Source organism: Triticum dicoccoides, chromosome 7A, assembly GCF_002162155.2.
Source record: "Triticum dicoccoides isolate Atlit2015 ecotype Zavitan chromosome 7A, WEW_v2.0, whole genome shotgun sequence".
NCBI lineage: Eukaryota > Viridiplantae > Streptophyta > Magnoliopsida > Poales > Poaceae > Triticum > Triticum dicoccoides.
The window spans coordinates 65,495,715-65,507,553 of NC_041392.1; the positions used below are offsets into that span (position 1 = coordinate 65,495,715).

The following is an 11,839-nucleotide window of genomic DNA, read 5'->3' on the forward strand; positions in this document are numbered from 1 at the left end:
TTTCTTGTGTCGGGTTTTGCGGCACTAGTTGCGGTTGTAGAGGCGGCAGTACCGTTTCAGAAGCGGTAGTACCGCCCCTACCACCGCGGTAGTACCGCGTTGGGTCCTATTCCCTACTAGTCTCCTCTGCGCGGCAGTGCCGCTGGCTGGTGCGGCAGTACCGCTGACCTAGCGGTAGTACCGCCCCCTCTTAGCGGTAGTACCGCCCTGTGCAGGGCTGGTTGGTGGGGGGCAACGGTTGAATTGTTGCCCCCACTATAAAAGGGAGTCCCCTTCTTCTCTTTGACCTACCTCTTCCTCCCCCAAGCTCCATTTATTGCTCAAGCTCCATTAAATGCTCCAAGCTCCATTTTCGCCCGATCTATCTCTCTAGCCAATCAAACTTGTTGATTTGCTTGGGAGTGGTTGAGAAGGCCCCGATCTACACTTCCACCAAGGGATTTTCGATTCCCCCACTCATCCCTAGCGGATCTTGTTACTCTTGGGTGTTTGAGCACCCTAGACGGTTGAGTTCACCACGGAGCCATAGTCCATTGTGGTGAAGCTTCGTGGTTTTGTTGGGAGCCTCCGATTAAGTTGTGGAGATTGCCCCAACCTTGTTTGTAAAGGTTCGGTCGCCGCCATCAAGGGCACCAATAGTGGAATCATGGCATCTCGCATTGTGTGAGGGCGTGAGGAGAATACGGTGGCCCTAGTGGCTTCTTGGGGAGCATTGTGCCTCCACACCGCTCCAACGGAGACGTACTTCCCCTCAAAGGGAAGGAACTTCGGTAACACATCCTTGTCTTCACCGGATCCACTCTTGGTTATCTCTTACCTTTACTTGTGCAAGCTCTTTAGTGTTACTTCTCTTGCTTGCTTGTTTGCTTGTTGGTATTGCATCATATAGGTTGCTCACCTAGTTGCACATCTAGACAACCTACTTTGATGCAAAGTTTAATTTGATAAAGAAAAGTTAAAAATTGGTAGTTTCCTATTCACCCCCCCCCCCTCTAGTCAGCCATATCGATCCTTTTAGCCCTCTCGGCCTCCGCTCCACCCGCCCCGTTAGCCCACACACCCGCTACCCCACGCCCCTGTAAAACAAAAAGGAAAGAAAAGAAAATAAAGATAAAAAAGAATATAGGAAAATAATAATTAAAATAATTATTTAACTTAATTAACCATGTTAATTAATCCTAGTTAACTCTGTTTAGTTAGACAAATTAACGAATTAAACTAATTAACTTTGTTTAGCTAATTAGTGTCATTGACAACCGGGGCCCACTATTACTGTTCACTTTGACTAGTCAAAGCTGACTGGATAGTTAACCAAGTCAATTGGCCCCACCTGCCATATGTTGGATGGGTACACTTCTGGGTGTACCTAGCCTTTTGTTATTTAATATATATTTTTATATAAATATAAATCCAGGAAATTGGAAAATCATTTAAAATTTTGAAAATTTATATAAAATAAATCGTAGCTCGGATGGAAAAACTTTGTATACGAAAGTTGCTCAGAGCGACGAGACAAATCCGAATACGCAATCCGTTCGTCCGTCACACATCCCTAGCATAGCAAACACGCAACTTTCCCCCTCCGATCCGTCTGTCCGAAAACGCGAAACACCGGGAATACTTTCCCGGATGTTTCCCCCTTTGCCAGTAGCACCTAGTACTGTGTTAGGTCACCCCTAGCACCGCGTATTGCCATGGTATGCTTTGTGATGCTTTCATTGTTCTGTTATTTATTGTGTTCCCCCTTCGTTACTTCTTTCCAGTAGACCCCGAGACCGCGGTTGAACTAGTGATTGACTACTTCGCCTTCGAGGGTCCGTGTCTGTCTGCAGAGCAACCAGGCAAGCCCCCCTTTGATCAACCCGATATCGCCTATTCTTCTCTCTACTACTTGCATTAGAGTAGTGTAGCATGTTACTGCTTTCCGATAATCCTATCCTGATGCATAGCCTGTCTTTGTTACTATTGTTATTACCTTTACCTGCAATCCTAAATGCTTAGTATAGGATGCTAGTATTCCATCAATGGCCCTACATTCTTGTCCGTCTGCCATGCTATATTATCAGGCCGTGATCACTCAGGAGGTGATCACGGGTAAATACTTATATACATAATATGTGAAACCTATGGTGACTAAAGTCGGGTCGACTCGTAGAGTACCCGCAAGTGATTTCGATGTGGGGGCTGAAGGGGCAGGTGGTTCCATCCAGATAGTGGTGGGCCTGGTTTCCCGACGGCCCCTGACTGTTACTTTGTGGCGGAGCGACAGGGCAGGTTGAGACCACCCAAGAGAGAGGTGGGCCTGGCCCTGGTCGGCGTTCGCGGTTACTTCAAAATAACATGCTTAACGAGATCTTGGTGTTTGATCTGAGTCTGGCCACTGGCCTATACGCACTAACCAACTACGCAGGAACAATTATGGGCACTCGACGTCGTGGTATCAGCCGAAGCCTTCTTGACGTCAGCAACTGAGCGGCGCGCGCCGGGTTGGACCGCGTAATGCAACTTCCTTTGTAATGGAGGTTGCTAGGTCTGCTCACCGGCCGCCCTCGCAACGTGCAGGTGTGCGATGGGCCTAGACCCCTGCACGCATAGGATTTAGACCGGCGTGCCGACCTCTCTATTGTGCCTAGGTGGGGCTGCGACGTGTTGATCTTCTGAGGCCGGACATGACCCAGGAAAGTGTGCCCGACCAAAGGGATCGAGCGTGTTGGGTTATGTGGTGCACCCCTGTAGGGAAGTTTATCTATTCGAATAGCCGTGTCCCTCGGCAAAAGGACGACCCGGAGTTGTACCTTGACCTTATGACAACTAGAACCGGATACTTAATAAAACACACCCTTTCAAGTGCCATATACAACCCGGTGATCGCTCTCTCACAGGGCGACGAGGAGAGGGTCGCTGGGTAGGATTATGCTATAAGATGATACTTGGTTAACTTACCATCTACTCTCATCTACTTCTTCAAGATGGAGGCTGCCAGAAGCGTAGTCTTCGATAGGACTAGCTATCCCCCTCTTATTCTGGCATTCTGCAGTTCAGTCCACAGATACTACCCATTTCATTGATACCAATGCATATGTAGTTTAGATCCTTGCTTGCGAGTACTTTGGATGAGTACTCACGGTTGCTTAATTTGCTATTTCTTTTTCCCCCTTTCCCGGTTATTGCGATCATATGATGGAGTCCAGGAGCCAGAGGATCCTGAGGATAATTCTACGTGGAGTTCGACTTTGAGGAGTAGTTTAGGAGGGTCCCAGGCAGGAGGCCTTGCCTTTTCGATGTTGCTACTTTTGTGCTAGCCTTCTTAAGGCTAACTTGTTTAACTTATATATGTACTCAGATATTGTTGCTTCCGCTGACTCATCTATGATCGAGCTCTTGTATTCGAGCCCTCGAGGCCCCTGGCTTGTAATATAAATCTTGTATTATTTTAGTTTGTGTCTAGAGTTGTGTTGTGATATCTTCCCGTGAGTCTTGGATCTTGACCGTACACATTTGCGTGTATGATGTATGGTCAAATCGAGGGCGTCACACCGTGGTTGCAGCCAAAGTGGTATCCGTTATACCCCTTGTTTCAACTATCCGCTACGAAGGGTGAAGGGGCATGTCATGTCACCCAACTCCACAACCACATAGTTAGCCAACAGTAATAACCTTCCGTCCAGACTCGTCATACGTTGGATGGTCGACTTCACCCAACGCCAAGAAGATTATCAACATGAACATGCAAAGAGGATATTAAATCCTAATATCAAACATCCTTTTACACACTAGCGTTCATCCATACCCTGGGAACAAAGGGTCTACTCACACATGGAAACAACAATCATCAAATAAATGGTAAATGGATACATGGATGAATAGATCAACCGATACACCGAAGGATCCATTAGGGTTTTTGGTGTTGCAAATGATAAGGATGTGGATGATGATGATGATGATGATGATGATGATGATGATGATGATGATGATGATGATGATGATGATGATGATGATGATGATGATGATGACGGCGATGATGAAGATGATGATGATGACTGTGTTCCCCTCGCGATGAGAAGGATCCCTTCCTTCTCTTGTTGATCCCCTTGCCAAATGAGCTTCGACGGCTAGGGTTCTACCTTCGGGATGAGTTTCTGGAGGCTCTGAACGCCTGATCCCTGATCCACTCCAACGGGGTGAAAATAGTTGATCTTTCAGAGGTGGCGTCGCACCAAACGACCACTCATGCGAGCGCTCGCGGGCGCATGGAACTCCGTCATTCGTTCTGGAAGCGCAACGACGACGGTTTCTTCAGCCTTCTTTTATGGAAAGTGTTTATCACCTTTAATACGTGATTTCGCTGCCATTTTGAGGGATTTTCTCCAATAAATGAATATTGCTCCATAAACCTTAACCTGAGGGATTATCAACAAAAAGAAGTGCGCAAACGCAGTAAAATTCCACAAAGTCTACCTAGTAGGCACAAAATAATGGTGAAATAGGTCTAATAATTTGGACTCGTCAGTGGGGTCACTCACCCGCAGTATGCGGGTGATATCATGATTATAGTAGAGGGCTCTAACCTGAACATCGTTAACCTGAAGTTTCTCCTCTTGTGTTTCGAAGAAATGTCTACGCTGGAGATTAATGTTGACAAGAGGAGGTGGCCGTCATGGGATATTCTGAGGCCGAGCAGTAGTGGATCGTGGACAACCTGAATTGGTGGTTGGCCACCTTCCCCATAGTGTATTTGGGGATGCGACATTCTAACTCGAAGGTTCTTCTTAGCGCATTCGACCCTCTTATGGGGAAGGTCGCTGCGCGGGCCAAACCGCGGCATGGATGGTGTACCTTCAAGGGAAGTAAGACTATATTGATTGATTCTAATCTCTACAGCTTCCCCATGTATATGATGGGGATGTATATTCTTCTGGAGGGAGTGCATAGTTTCGTTCGATAAGGACCTCTCCCAGTTCTTCTGGCAAGTGATGAACGACTGACAGAAGTACCACATGGTGAAGTGGGCAGACATTTTCCTGCCCAAGGAACTGGGTGGGTTGGGCATCCTTGCCTCCCGTTGTATGAACGTCGCCCTCATGCTTTAGGTGAGTCTGGCAGATCATCCGTGGGGAGGGGGCGTTATGGCTACAGCTTCTTCAGGCATAGTATCGTCAGGGCATGCCACTTCTAGCTTGCAATCGCATGGAGGGCTCCCAGTTTTGGAAATCGACCTAGAAGATTAAGCATGAGATTCGCATGGGGTTGTCCTTCTCTATTGGCAATGACAAAGGGGTCATGTTTTGGTTAGATCAATGGGTGGACAGAACCTCTCTTTGCAAGCAGTTCCAAACCTGTTTGGCATCTGCGTGGATCCCATGTGCCTAGGAACCTAGGGGGAGTGGCCAAGATGACAGAGAAGTTCAAGGTCATCATGGCAAAGAAAGAGGAGGCGGCTGCCAAATGCAATGACATGAAGGAGGAGAAGAAAGCATATGGGGTTGACATGTTCATGGTGATTCAAAACAAAATCTTAAGCTCGAGGAGCAAGAGATTGCTATCGGGACTGAAGCCGAGGTGCAAAAGATGGTGTTGGTGAAGACGGCGGCTTGAATCCCGATGTAGTGAAATTCATTGAAGAGTATGGTGCTAGCATGTACAAACGCTTTGCGCAAAAGGAGTGTAAAAATTAGGCCGAAACTTGAGGTCTTTGACATGAATAGCTGGATTGAGGGCTTTCCGGATTGATGGGCGTATAAAACTTGATGAACATCTGGTGCTTTTGGTAGTAGTTGCATTTGTTTGTAATTATTTTAATTGTATGGTTGAATTGCTATTGGTCTAGATAAAATTTGTCAAAGGGAGGAGGCAGGACAAGGGTGAACATTTGGTGACTCTGATTGGATGGCCTTCGCCCCGCGGGGTGTCCACGGACATGTATCTGCAAAGATATTTGGTGATGTCAATTAGATGGTCTGTGTTGGAGATGCATTCGTGCGCTATGAAGGAAGACTCGTGATTTGATATTGATTTTCTATATGTGCTATGTTTTTTTAGGATGATGTGTGTGTGCTCTGTTTGTTTATCCCAGCATGCTTCATCTTTATCCATGTATGAATCTTCATCACCGGAGCGTGATCCCCAGGGACACTAGGGGCTTCAGTAGGTTTGTCACCTTACATCATTAAATCAAATCTGGCTTTTTTCTACACCGTTAATCAATTCAATATTATATTCAACCATATGCAAAGAACATCCTACATTGATCCAATAAAGGATCCAAATAGGGCTAAATTTTGATTTTAAGAAGATATCAAATATACTCTCTCTGGTCCTTTTTACTCCACATATTATAAGATTTGTCTAAACTCAAACTTCGTAAAGTTTGACCATATTTATAAAAACATATCAACATCTACAATATTAAAGTTATAAAACACTAATGATATTGATTTCGTATTGTGTGTGTTGTTAGTTTTTTCTATAAAGTTGGTCAAACTTTACAAAATCATATATACAGAGTAAAAAGGGCCGGAGGGAGTATTTAAGAGAGTGATCTCCACTATTTCTAATTAGCTCAACATGTGTTCTTCCACATCATCCTTTGTAGCATATCTTTCTCTAGCCAGATCCTTCATTTTGTCGTCCTTGCTCTTGAGAGTTGAGACTATCACATATGCGAGGATTCTCGTACAGGGGAGGTTCTGGTTGTACCCTCATATCAGTGTACCCTTTATTCTTACGTCCATTTTTATGTCAAAGTTCGTGTAAGCAAACTTCTCTTTTTAGTTTCTTCCAAATAAAAGAGCATTTGAACTCGAAACTTTGCAGATCAACATCACACAAATACTACCATGTGCAGAAATGTTTTTGGTGTTTTTTTGGCACAATATAATTATTAAAAAATGATAGAACTTGTTTGAAATATAGAAGTTAACAAATTTATCTTTCTTGAAAAATCGTAAAAAAAAATATACATGGAGTGGCAGTTGTGTATATTTGACCAGCAAAATTTCAATGTCAAAATGTTGTCCTGTTTGGAAGAGAGAGACAATGAAGAGAAATTTCTATATAAGGATAGCACGAATCTTGACGCAAGCTAGACCGAATGGTCTAGATAGAGGGTATGGTGGTATTGTGGTACAACAAATGCACACTCGCCTTGTCCAATTTCTCTGGATGTGAAGCTCCAACTGCAGCTAGTTCAACTTTGTCCCAAAGGATTCACATGTATCCTGGCTCAGTTCGCAGGTCACTTGTTCCTCATCGTCATCTAAACCGGCATCTCTGTTGTTAACATTGACATTTTCGCTCATCAACGACATCAGTTTGAGATCCCAGCACCTCATTGTTGTATTTGATCATTTGCTCTGCAGCACCGCATGCTGCCTCTTCACCCCCAACTCTTGCATATGTTTCTCTTCGAGAGCCAATTGGGACACTCAATCGGATCTTGAGAATTGTGGGAGACAGTTCTCATCACCTCAACATTTCTTTGGTGGCATGAACTAGTTGCCAACTTGCCATGCATGCCATCTTGTGTTCATGTCTTCATATTTTGCTTTAGAGACAGGCTACCCACGTCCTTCTAAACATCGAGTACATGCTTTCTAGCAGAAGTACGCTGAACCTGAGTTTGGTAGAAATCAGTTTCTCTCCACGAGAGAACCTTCGGCAGAGTTTGTTGTGTTGCATAGGCGTTCATCGGACGACACAAACCCACACCGATACTATCTCACTCTAGCCCCGGCCGGCTGGCCAGAATCAATCGACAGCATCTGCATCTCGATGTCAATCAAATAATTAACTTGCGTGGCAGGAGATGCATGAGCGCTGTACGTGCGCGTGCTCCACGAGGCCACCATAATAACGCGTGCTCCACGAGTAGTACCATCCAGCAGTGACCAATTTCCAACATAAAATGATGTTGCTGTAAAAAGACTCCCGCTTCCTCCCTGTCCTGCCACTTGGTTACGTGTATATATAGGCCGGCCATGCCAACCATGCATGGCGTACGCTGGACTAGATCTCACGGTCACCACCCCTGGAGCACGCACGGTGGCAGCCTAGCTAAAGGAGTGTGAGTGACAGCCGACGCATAGGCATGGGGATGGCGCATGTCGCCGTCCTGGCGGCGGTGCTGGCCATGGCGGCAACGGCGAGCGCCTCGCCGGAGGCGGGGGTCCAGCCGCTGTCCAAGATCGCCATCCACAAGGCCACCGTCGAGCTGCACGGCTCCGCGTACGTGCGCGCGAGTGCGCTGCTGCTCGGCGACGGCGACCAGCAGGTTTGTATGTAAAGCTAACTGTCGTTTAGCTAGTTTATGGGTTGGATCTTACATCCAGGAGGACAAAGCAAGCAAAATATTTTGAGATACAAAGGACATGTTATATTGTTATACAGAGTGAACCTGGATAGATACTTTGTGATGGCGCTTGGGTATGAATAAAGTTTCAAATGTTCTATCTCAACCAAGATATAAAAACTAAAGAATACCTAAGCAACTCAAAATTTTGAGCTGCCTCTCACAGGAAGGAGACACTACAATTAATGGTCACTGTGAATAATGTAATCCCTTCCGATCCCAAGATGCACACAGAGCCAGATACTTTGTGATGGTTCTTGGATATCTGAATAAAGTGTGGAATGTTCTATCTGAGCCAAGATAATAAAAACAAGATAAAATGTAAGCAACTCAGAATTTTGAGCTGCCTGTGACAGGAAGGAGACACTGCAACGGTCACTGTGGAATACGGCTGGCAAAACCCCGCCACCGACGACTGGATCGCCGTCTTCTCCCCCTCGATTTCATGTAACTATGATCGCACCTCCTTGGCACCATATCATATATCGACCGATGTATATGACGGATTTGCTATCGTGTGTCTCTGACTCGTGTACGCATGCAGCTCGGGCTCGTGCCCTAACCCACGGAGGTACCCCACCGAGCCGCTGCTCTGCACGGCGCCTATCAAGGTCCGTCGATTAGCTGACCAAGAAATTTTCTTGAGATTTCATCACCTCACCATGATTGAGCTGAATCGATCTCTGTGTGTGTGGTGTGACTTGTGAGTGCAGTATCAGTACGCCAACTTCTCGGCGAACTACCTCTACTGGGGCAAGGGCACCATCCAGTTCCAGCTCATCAACCAGCGCTCCGACTTCTCCTTCGCCCTCTTCACCGGCGGCCTCGAAAACGTACGCAACCACAGCTAGCTAGTTCCATGGTTGTACCTTGCATGTGTCCCTGTCACGATCTCAACTGCTAGCCCTACGTGAACGCCGTGCCTTCAATTTTTTGCAGCCGAAGCTGGTGGGGTTGACGAAGCTGTCGCCGTTCAAGAACCCCAAGGCGCCGGTGTTCCCGCGGCTGGCGCAGGGCAAGACCCACGACGAGATGGCCGTGACCTGGACCAGCGGCTACGACGTCGGCGACGCCTACCCTTTCGTGGAGTGGGGCATGGTCACCTCCGGCACCGGCGCCGGGAACCCCACCCGCTCCCCCGCCGGCACGCTAACCTTCAACCGCGGCAGCATGTGCGGCGCGCCGGCGCGGACGATCGGGTGGAGGGACCCGGGGTTCATCCACACGGCGTTCATGCGGGGCCTATGGCCCAACAAGGAGTACTTCTACAAGATCGGGCACGAGCTCCCCGACGGGACGGTGGTGTGGGGCAAGCCCTACACCTTCCGGGCGCCGCCGACGCCGGGGCAGAGCTCGCTGCAGCGCGTCATCGTCTTCGGCGACATGGGGAAGGCGGAGAGGGACGGGTCGAACGAGTACGCCAACTACCAGCCGGGGTCGCTCAACACGACGGACGCGCTGGTTAGAGACCTGGACAACTTCGACATGGTCTTCCACATCGGCGACCTGCCCTACGCCAACGGCTACATCTCGCAGTGGGACCAGTTCACCGCGCAGGTCGCCCCCATCAGCGCCCGGAAGCCCTACATGATCGCCAGCGGCAACCACGAGCGGGACTGGCCCGACACCGGCGGCTTCTTCGACGTCGAGGACTCCGGCGGCGAGTGCGGCGTGCTCGCCGAGACCATGTACTACTACCCGGCCGAGAACCGAGCAAACTTCTGGTACGTACAAAAAATCGAATCATACGTAGCAAAGCTCATAGCTATACTAGGAAACCAGAGGTGATGGGTTTCAGATGAACTGAATGGCGAAATGGGTTGTGAATTACAATCGTCTCAAGGTACAAGGTGGACTACGGGATGTTCCGGTTCTGCGTGGCGGACTCGGAGCACGACTGGCGGGAGGGGACGCCGCAGCACAAGTTCATCGAGGAGTGCCTCTCCACGGTGGACCGGAAGCACCAGCCATGGCTCATCTTCACGGCGCACCGTGTGCTCGGATACTCCTCCAACAAGTGGTACGCTGAGCAGGGCTCCTTCGAGGAGCCCGAGGGGCGGGAGAGCCTGCAGAAGCTGTGGCAGCGGCACCGCGTCGACCTTGCCATCTTCGGCCACGTGCACAACTACGAGCGCACCTGCCCGCTCTACCAGAACCAGTGCGTCACCGGCGAGCGGAGCCGCTACTCGGGCACCATGAACGGGACCATCTTCGTGGTGGCGGGCGGCGGCGGCAGCCACCTCAACGGCTACACCAGCGCCGTCCCCAAGTGGAGCGTGTTCAGGGATAGAGACTACGGCTTCACCAAGCTCACGGCCTTCAACCACTCCTCGCTTCTGTTTGAGTACAAGAGGAGCAGTGATGGCAAGGTGTATGACAACTTCACCATCCACAGGGACTACCGCGACGTGCTCGGCTGCATGCACGACAGTTGCTTCCCCACCACCCTTGCTACCTGATGGCTCGGTCCAGCCATCATGGAGCCAACCGGCGACTAATAAAGATAGTTGGTCCTGTATTTTCTGAATGTCCCAGGTGTGCGCCTATTGTGCTCTCTGTTATGTTGCGCTGGAGTGTGGAGGTTTTTTGTTGTTGTTGCTGCTATTGAACTGCACTGCCAGACGATTGTGTTCCCAGAGATTATGTTGTTTTAAGAACTGTGCTAACGACCAGTCGTTGCGATCGTTATCATCCCACGCTCGCTTTCACTGATTTTTTTCCTTCTCTCAAGAACCATAGATGGAAATAATAAATCGCTAGTGGTTTTTTTTGGTTTTTTGTTGCATAATATGAGAAGAAAATAAAAGTGCTTGAAATAGGATTTGAACCCAGGTCTATGCAATAGCGGTTGAGCCTAATGACCAACTAAACCAACTTTTGTTGTTGTCTATTGTAGACAAACAATGCTATCTGAACCTTCCTTATTTCTGCCATATCAGAAAAAAATAAAGTTTGGCTTGGTAACTTTGGCATGACCAGCGTGATAACTATGGTATGAGCAACATGATAAGGCTGGTAACTACAGTACAAGAAGGTTAAGGCATGGGGAAGTATGGCAATTTAACACGGGAATTACTGGTGAAAATGTTTCAAAAACTTTCCCCCCTTGGATGAAAGATAACATGGTGTTTAAAACGTAAGATATTAGTTATCAAGTCTGTAATATCATGCTTTTTACACAGAAATTTCCGGGTGTATGTTTTCAACAAATAAATCTGGTCGAAAATTGCAGTGGCATTTCTATGGGAGTTATCAACTTTGTATGTGTCTGTTACCATGCTATTTACATAGAAATTACCGGGGTTGCCCCCCCCCCCTCCCCCCTCGCCACAGTCGCCACATTTACCAGGATCGGGTACATAAGCTATTAGGTCTACCATGTATGAGTTATCATGTTTTTTGCACAAAAGTTACCGTGGCATGTTTCAGCGACTTGCCCCACCCCCACCCTCGCCGACCAAGTTATCAAGACCGGGGTACATAAGTTATTTG

The 11,839-nt window shown here is 47.9% G+C and overlaps 1 pseudogene; it reads left to right on the forward strand.

Moving 5' to 3' along the window:
- The first annotated feature begins 8,010 nt into the window (after positions 1–8,010).
- On the forward strand, positions 8,011–11,038 carry LOC119334684 (annotated as a pseudogene).
- The last annotated feature ends 801 nt before the right edge of the window (positions 11,039–11,839 follow it).